Below are 9322 nucleotides of genomic sequence, written 5' to 3'. Positions count from 1 at the left end.
TAATACTTGATGTGTGTGCGATGTGGGCGTGTGTGTGTGTGTGTACACCAAACCAGGGTTGCAAATTGGCAGCCAATGCCATGATTTTGGGCTTCAGAGGCACTTTGTTTGGTTAGTACATTGTAACTTCGGTTAGGTTGGTGTTTCAGATTTTTTTTTTTTTGGAAAAAAACTGAGTGGGAATGAACACTAGTTTTACATAGATCCTTATTTTCCTATACCTATATTTTTATAATCTATAATTCTGATCAGTGAGAATGTTCAGTTTTGGGACCTGTGGATTAAACCTTTGCCTCCCTTGTACTTTTTGAGGTTTTGTATGAGAATGAAAAAACAAAACCCCAAGCATTCTAATGTGGAACTATAGCGTTCATCTCTGAGTCATCACAACATTTTAAGCTTTTTATTTCTGTAGTTAAGGGTACATTTAATTGTAGCAAATGAATCTTCAAATTCCAGATATTCTGGGACATGTACTGACTCAAACTTTGAGGGATTTTAATTTTTTTTTTTTTTTTTTTTGCTTTGTTTTGTTTTAAGGGTAGGAGTGAGAGGAAATTCAGGGGCGCACAAGAAGGCAAAAGGGCGGGAATGACTGATGGTCATAGAAAGTCCTGACAAATTTGTAGTCAATATTGTTTGTCTAGAGCGGCTTGTATGACAAAAGAAGTGTCAGCAGCCGCTGAAGTCTCATTCTTCAGGACCAGGCCTCTGAGTTAGAATAGGGGGCTTGAGTGAAATGCCTGTCATGGTTAATTGGAAAAATCACTTCAGATGAGTGATGAAGCCTGACAGTTATGCATTACAGGGAAAATTTAGTGTGTCTTACAAGGTTGATACAGGCACCAAAAGTGACTGGCTTTAGTTTTTTCCTAATTAGCAAGGCCACCGGAAGGATAAAACCAAAGAAAAGGAGCAATGTGTTACTTCGGATGCGTACATAGGTGTAAAAGACTCCCAGCCCTGTTAGTTTCATGGTCACCTCTCATCTTTACCCCAGTTCTTTTCGTAGACTTCTTTCCTGTTCTTGCTTTCTAATGATTCCATGGAATAGCGACCAGGAACAAACAACTCCAGTGAGCATATGATGGAGGGGACACGACAGACCGTGTTCTCCCTATTTCCTCACTAGCTCTGAGTGCGTTTGCCTGGCGGTGTGGGGATGGTGAGGAACATCCCCACATGTTGCTCTGGAGCACAGCAGGCTTGGTGCACTTGGTCATTTAGTAATTAGTTTATCTGTTGGCGTTTCTCACCCTCAGACAGTGTGGCCTCTGAGAGAGCTATGATTTCTCATCCATATGAAGTCCGAGAGCTTATGATTTTATGGAGGTTGGAGGTTTTGGTGGATAACTGGTCCTCTGAGTTCCAAGAGATCTGTTGTCTCAGGGCCGTCACCACTGACATTTGGACATGTAGGTGCAAATTGGTTATGAGGCTCTTCAGCTTAATTTTCATTGTACATTAGGGGTTCCAGCACTGTTCTCTGTAGCCCCACAGATTTTTGAGAAGCGGAGGGCAGCTTGTGGCTTGAGGCTTCTTCTGAGTCTGTTTCTCCTCCAACACCGCAACTATCAAGCTGTGAAGTAGTGCTTCCTTTGTGCTGCCCCTTGGTAATGGGTTGAGACCGGTGGCATTTTATGAAAGGGATATGGCCCTGAAAACTTTACCTAATTCAAAACCTGCATAATTTAGGCAATAGCTTCAATTCACTTTTATAATTCATTTGTCCTGCTAGCTTTGACATTATGTTATGGTGAAAAGAAGTTAAATTTGGGGGATTTACATTACTTCAAATTTTGAGCCTGAAGGGATTTTATTAATTTTTTTTAGTATTACACCATTCCAGATTTGTGTAAAATGTAACCACACTGAGATATTCTGTTGGGGTTTATGTCTGGCAACCCTTTTAATTTTTAATGCATAATCTAATGTCCTAACTCTTGCTTACGGAAATATAAGTCTAAATCTTTTGTAAGCAATAGCATAAGCTAATTTGAGATTGATGTTGGGGTTATTACTACCTTTACATATGGCAGTTTGAAAATGTCTCAAAAAGAAATCAATTGAATTCAGTAAAGATTTATTTAGTACCTACCAAGGACCAGGCAGTGGAGCAGACATTGGGATCAGGAGTTGAAATGAAGTTAATGAGGGGCACCTGGGTGGCTCAGTCGGTTAAGCGTCCGACTCCGGCTCAGATCATGATCTCACAGTTCATGGGTTCGAGCCCCGCGTCGGGCTCTTTGCTGAGAGCCAGCTCAGAGCCTGGAGCCTGTTTCAGATTTTGTGTCTCTCGCTCTCTCTGACCCTCCCCCGCTCATGCTGTCTCTCTCTCAGAAATAAATAAAACATTAAAAGAATAAAAAAATAAAATTCATTTCTTGGAGAAACTTTCTATTTTCTGAAATAAATATCTTACTCAGCCTATTGATACATATAAATATGGATTCACTAAATGTGGATTTGCTTAAAAATAAGATATGCCCAGCTAACCTCATTTCCTTTTTTGATAGAGTGGAGAGACTGGTGGGGAGGGGAAATACCACAGACAAAATGTGTCTGGATTTCAGGAAGACATTTGACAGAGTCTCTGTGATGTCCTTGTGGGAAAGATGAAGATATGTGAGCTCAGTGATAGTTAAGCTAGGAGAATCCATTGCTAGCTGATGGTGATTTGGAAAGGGCACTCAGGAGGGAGTTGTCAGGGCTCTGTTTTTTGACCCTACCATTTCCACATCTTGATGTGAGGTTTGGATGATCTCAATAGAGAGGAAAATTTGGAAATGAGAGCAAATAAGAATATGAAGTTTGAAATCTTCATTTCAGTGAAACATGCACCATGCATTTATAGTCTGGGGGAGACCTCCCTTTCTGTTGGAGGATTCTTGTTGATTGTGAGCTCTGTCTGATTACCAATGTGATGTAGCTTCTGTGTGAAATAAAGTGATCTTCAGCTGCTTTTAATTAGAAATGCAGTTTGATAGCAGGGGAATAATAGTCTTACTATGCTCTGCTATAGTAAGACCACTGAGAGTGTGGTTCAGCACTAGACACTGTATTTTGATTTTGTGGGGAGAGATGATAACAAGCTAGAGCAAACCCTGATAGTGAAAAGTCTGGGAAACTAGAAAGAGTTGGAGGATATAGGGCTGTTTAGTTTGGAGAAAAGAAGGCTGGGAGATGGGGCTGGTGACCTAATACATGGTTTCCAATATTTAAAGAAATGTCTAGCAGAACAGGAATTGCTCTTCTGCATAGTTCCAGTAGAATAGGATCAAATGGTGCAAAACGTGGGGCAACAGGAGCTCTTTAAGCAATGAGAACTCTTAGAGAATAGAATGACCTGCTCATTATTGGATAAATTCAAGAAGAGGGGAGCGGATGGATGTCTAGGAAGGTTGTACAGGCCATATGTCAGGATGGATAAAAATATGGGGCTGGGGGGTTGACAAACTGGTGATGGTTAAGTTCTGGTTTTGCTAGTTGGCTGTGTGAAACTTGGGCAACTTCTTTAATATCTCCACACTTCATATTTCTCATCTATACAATAGTAGTTCCTTTCTCCTATGTTTGCTAGTGAAGATGTAAGTTACATAATCCATGTAAAGTGCTCTACACACTAGGTTACCTAGTACCTAGCAAATACTCAACAAATTGCAGTTATTGCGATTACTAGTTCTTGTGTGAGGGAGTGTTGAAAGAGATGTTTTCCTTTCCAGACCTAGCATTTTATATTCCTAATCCATATAAGGCTTAAAAGGGACAAACATACCTGGGCCCTAGTCCTGGAAAACCTTTAATTCCTTTCGCATCTCTCTTCTTCCCATTGCTCCTACTCAGAGCTCCTTTCAACTTCTTTAAGGGATATATCCTGGAGCACAAGGGTTGGTTTTCTTTTTCTCAAATTTATGTGTCATCAGAAATGACTTGGCAATGGCCTTGAGAAGATGGGCTTCCTTTCTGAGGACCTATGGGCATGCTTTTGCTCATTTGCTTGGGAAATAGCGATCATATTATACAGTAAACCAGGGAAGGATATGCCTAAATTAAAATTGTGTTAGAGATTTTTATGCCTACCAATTCGTTATTGTTTCTGTGTCTTGTATTAATATGAGTTCAGTAAGTATTGAAATGATTGTTCAATTAAAGAGAATTATAGTCATTGTTAGAGAACAAAAGGCAAATGCAGCAGAGGCGTAGCCCTGTATTACGTTTTCACCCGACTTCCACCACAGTTTGCTGACAGAACACCCACGCCACATTTGTTGCAAGGGAAAACCGTTTCCAGGAGTCCAGCTTTTTCCGTAGCCACCTCCGGTCTCTAAATTGCCTGAACACGCAGCAGAAAGTCACCAGAGGGCATACTCTGACCATTTATTATCAAGGGACTAACTGCTGGGAAGAACCAGACAATTCTCATTTAGGTCTTCTTTTGGACGAAGAGGCAGTTTCTAACTCTCACTTGGGAGCATTTGGAGTCTGAAGGCTGCCTTGCTAAATAAACCACTACCCAACCTTGGGGAATCAGCAGAGACATTGTACTGAGTGACCACGTTTTCAGATCTTTCTGTTCCTGTGTTGATATCAATGTTGTCCTCAAAAGCTGGGCAGGCAGTGGGTGAGCAGAAAGACCTCTGGCCTAGAAACCCAGAGACATAGGGAATTTGGCTCCAGCCTTAACTAATTTCTTGAATTTCAGCAAACTAAACTTCATATCCTCGATCTTAGTTTTTCACATGTAAAATAGAAGACTAGAAAGATTAAGTTCTAGCTGTAAGTGATTGAATTCGTTTCTTTGTCCTATCTCTATCCTCCCTTTCCTTTATGATTAAACTAAAGGAGAAATGGGGATTTTACCCATACTGTGTTTGGGGTAGGTCTGTTACGAGCTTGTAGTGCTGAAGAGACCGTGTGCAAAGCACACTGCACATTGTTGAATGGGAAGCTAAGCATCCGTGATTTGAGCACAGACCTCTCCTACTTCTTTGTTCAGGATTTCCAGACTGGGGCATGCCTACCCCAGAAATGGAACAGCCATGGGACCAGTATAGCCCAATATTTTGGAGCATTGATTATACTTAAGAATTTAGGGGAAAGCAAAGACTTTTTTTTTTATGTTAAACACAGATATTATGGAACATAATTTAAATTTTTGCATGCGTTTTTTTATTGTGAAATAAAAGATTTCAAAAACTTGGGGTTTATAGTTGGATGCTCTAGGTTTTCTGGGATTCAAATTATTTCTTCATTGTACTAGACCTGTAATGGAAGCCTCCATTGGAAGGAAAGTTTGGGGAAATTTAACCCTTGAGGTATGTTTTGAATGTGTCTTAGGTTGAGTTCCCTGGTAGCACAATTGGAGGCAAGTGTTCAGCTGCATGCAATTTACTGAGGCATGCTCTTTTAGGAAAACAAAAATGTTGCTAATAAGTGAGGGGAACTGGGTAAGAAAGACAATGATGTGGTCTCAAGGAAAAAAATGAATAAATTACATCATGTAATTGACCCCTGTTAAGGTAAGGTGGCTGGGAGTTTGTACCTCTATATCAGTTAGTCATCGTCTATAGGGTCTTCCTGCACATAATTTGAGAGGTGGCTCTGTTTAGTGGGAGTGGGAAAGAAAGAGGGGGTTGGTTCCCCAGATTAAAAACAGTTGTGAATTGTGCGCAGCCAGCGGTGTGCTAGAGTCATACAGCTCCTATGGCTCACACCAGCTGACTGTGTGCATTGCTTCCCAATTCCCCACTCAGTGACCTCATTCTGCTAGCTTTGATGGGAACATTTTCTTCTGGGAAATCAACAAAAGCCACAAATCAGGGCTCTTATATTCCCACCAAGAGCCAGTTGTTAAACATTGACCAGTGTACCTCTGGGGTAATACTCTTGGCAGCTAAGGGGTAGTGCCCTGGCTGGTGAAGGGGATCTGGGCAGGGCATCAACGGCATCTACTACTTTGGGGGATATAGAAGACCTGCCCTCAGATGATCTCCCGAACTAACTTGTCAGTTGGCAAGGAGTGTTTGATTTTCTTAGCCTCTTTTAAAATGCGCAATATTGCGAGGCAGAGAACTAATAATTCACAACCAAACAGTCAAAACAGTTGGTTATGTTTTTTAAGTGCACGAGAAGAACAGAGCAGAGGTGTGGAAAGAGCATGTAAATGGAACTACCTGCAGTAAGGGACCAGGAAGGACTCTACTGTATTGCTTAGGGACAGAATTTAGAAAAACTATGATACTATAGTGTTTTCTCGGAGATAGCTTTTTAGAACTTATTTAAAATATTGCACTTCACTGAGATGATGGAGGGTTAAACTTTTATCATGGAAAACTTATTAGGCAAAATTTCAAACACACACATATTCATATGAGAGTATAATAAACTCTTGTATTCATCACTCAGATTCAACAATTATGAATTTATGGCCAGCCTTGTTTCATCTGTACCCCCATTCCTTTCCCCCTGGGAGTAGGGGAAGTTTTAAAGACTTAGTTAATTGGGTAAATGTTGAACGTGGCCTAGGAAACAAATTTGCCAGGGGTTGGGGAAAAGGTTTTTGACAGACTAAAGGCACAGCAGCTGTGACCACTTTCCCTAGTATGTTAGGAAATAGTAGGAATCATTTGAAGACACATGAAATGCGTTACATGGGATCTGTATTCTGATTAACATCAAGAACTTTTTATCTCCACCTCCTCCTAAAGTGAAGAGCTGGTGATAGAAAAGAGGAGAAGTGTTACAGGTTTTCTATCAAAGAAGCTTCATACTCTTCACTGCCTAAATACTTCTTATCCTCTGGGCTTTTTCTTCCTGTTCAGAGGTATAGGAGCAAAATGTCAAGATAATTGTGAGTATAGATTATAAATGATCTTCTAGCCTGAGAGTAAGGCTTCTCACCATTCCAATAAAATCAGAATCTTGACTCTTATTTGATGGGCAAAGAAACTTCCTTAAATAAGCTTATGCCTTCTTATGATAGGTTTACTGTGTTTACAGTGATGGATTAATGGCCTATGTACTTCTTTTGCCCCTCCTTTTTCCTTTTACTGTCTTTGGGTATTTGAGATAAGTGACCTTTTTCTGAGAATAGGAGGTTTTCTTCTATGTACTTTCTGGCCATTGTGTGTTTCTTCGTACTGTTGTAATTCCAAAGATAATACAGATGTGAGCTCTTGACCACCTAGAGCTGCAAGAATAAGTAATACAGCCCCAGGAAGACCATGTTTGGAAAATTAATAATTCAGGATGAATGAATAAGCCAGGAAAGACTCAGTTCAGTCATTATATATTTATCACTAGAAACTTCTACTAAGGTTAGTTGGAAGTGGACTAATAACTTGAAAAATTAGACCATTGGGAACTTCAGAAAGCCAGTGTTGAGGGACGAGTAGATACAATAACAGAAGAGAAACAACTCTGTCTAGGTTATTGTCTAGCTATTTTATAATAAATTGGTTACAGCTACTTTATTGGAACTGCCCATGATAAAGCCTGGTCCTTCATGCCTGTGGAGAGCCTGAGAAAGGAGCTGCTCTGATGCTGTAGACAAGGGTTTTCACTTGCTGGTTGCATGGAAGAGGTTGTTGACAGGGTCCATGTGGATCAAAGGCAGAAAATAAAAGAAAGCATTCTTTCCTAAAGGATGGTTATAGCTGAAGATTTAAAAGGCTGTGCACGTATCAATTCCTACAACTCATCTCTTCAAGCTAGTAAATCTTGAAGATGTATTTGTTAAATTTAAGATTGACCATATGCTGGCTGAATTTCTGTTTAAGGATTTCCCACTGTTATTGGGAATCAGACTTAATTCTTTCAGTGGAATTCTTGGCTTTATTATTATTATTATTGGAGCACACTTTTCCTTGTTTTCTTTTCCTGAAATGTTATGATATCAACGTAAAAATAATCTGCAATCAAGGTGCATGAATATTTTTGACATGTTATTAAAAACCACAAGTTTTCTAGAACATGTTCCTACGTGTATGTATATGAAGAGAAGTTTTATTTCATTTTTTAATGGAATTTACTTTTTAGAGCACTTTTTAGATGCACAGAAATATTGATTGGAAGGTACAGATATTTCTCATATAGCCCTTATCACCCTATATGCACAGACTCCCCCCACTGTCAACATCCTGTGTCAGAGTGGTACATTTGTTACAATCAGTGAAGCTACACTTACACATCATTGTCACCCAAAGTCTATAATTTACTTTAGTGTTCGTTTTTGGCATTGTATATTCAATGGGTTTTGACAAATGTGTAGTGACTTGTATTCACAATTATAGTATCCTACAGAATAGTTTCAGGATTTCATTTTTAAAAACCTAAATTCTTGCATAACTTTTATTCTCTTAGGCTACCCTGATTTGTCTTCAAACCAAGCACTGTTCATGGTCCTTGCATGTTACAATATACATAGAAGTGCATTTTATAAAAAGTGAAGTTAGATCAAAAATTTTTGTTAGAGCATAGGCTTAGTGAACAAAGAGGAAAAGAAGTTTGAAATGTAAAGCTGTTATCCCAAACAATAGAATCCACTGACAGACTGAGGTTGTTGGTGTGTAGTCAGTCAGTCTAAGTAGAGGGCTCATTAAATTCAAGACCGTTATTGGTCATTGATCCTGAATAGAGGCCACTAGACAACAACGTCAGAGATGCTTTTACAAGAATCTCTTTCGAGCTCCTTTTGAACTTTTGTCGCTCAGACTCTTTAAAAACATACTCATGTGGGAATGAGTCCAGTCAGTCTGATTTATATTAGTTTATGGTGGAACAAGTACCAGTACCTTTCATTTCTTCAAGTGGTGCTAGGATAACCTTAGGCAGCGTGAGTGACCAAATTCTCAAAGTCCACTTGACAGTGGATACATGTTAGTCACGTGAGTTACCCTAAGATTCCAACTGTGTAATGAATTGATTTCCTAAAGGCCACGTTTAGGAAACCTAGACCTTTGATGCACTTGATTTGTTGTGACAGGAATAAAGGGGAAGTAGAGGATTAAGATTAAATGAAGGGTAGAAAAATATTGATTAGGAAAGTGATAGGACAATAAATGCCACAAGTGTAGGGGAGAAAAAATAATTTTATCTCTACTCTTCATTGTTCTTGCTTGAGACTACACTGCCCCCTGTAAAAATAGATTAGCAGGAGAAAAAAAAAAGTTAATTACATACATAAAGGAACCCCAGAAGATAGGATACTTGAAAGATGGCCAGAACATGGAGGCTCATATACCACAGTGATCCAAGGAAAGGGACAAGTGTCTGGAGCGTCAAAGGGGGGAAGCCAATTCCTGGCAAGGCAAGACAGATCATG

Source organism: Hyaena hyaena, unplaced genomic scaffold (assembly GCF_003009895.1).
Source record: "Hyaena hyaena isolate Hyena2069 unplaced genomic scaffold, ASM300989v1 scaffold_188, whole genome shotgun sequence".
Classification (NCBI taxonomy): domain Eukaryota; kingdom Metazoa; phylum Chordata; class Mammalia; order Carnivora; family Hyaenidae; genus Hyaena; species Hyaena hyaena.
This window is presented reverse-complemented; position numbering follows the sequence as displayed.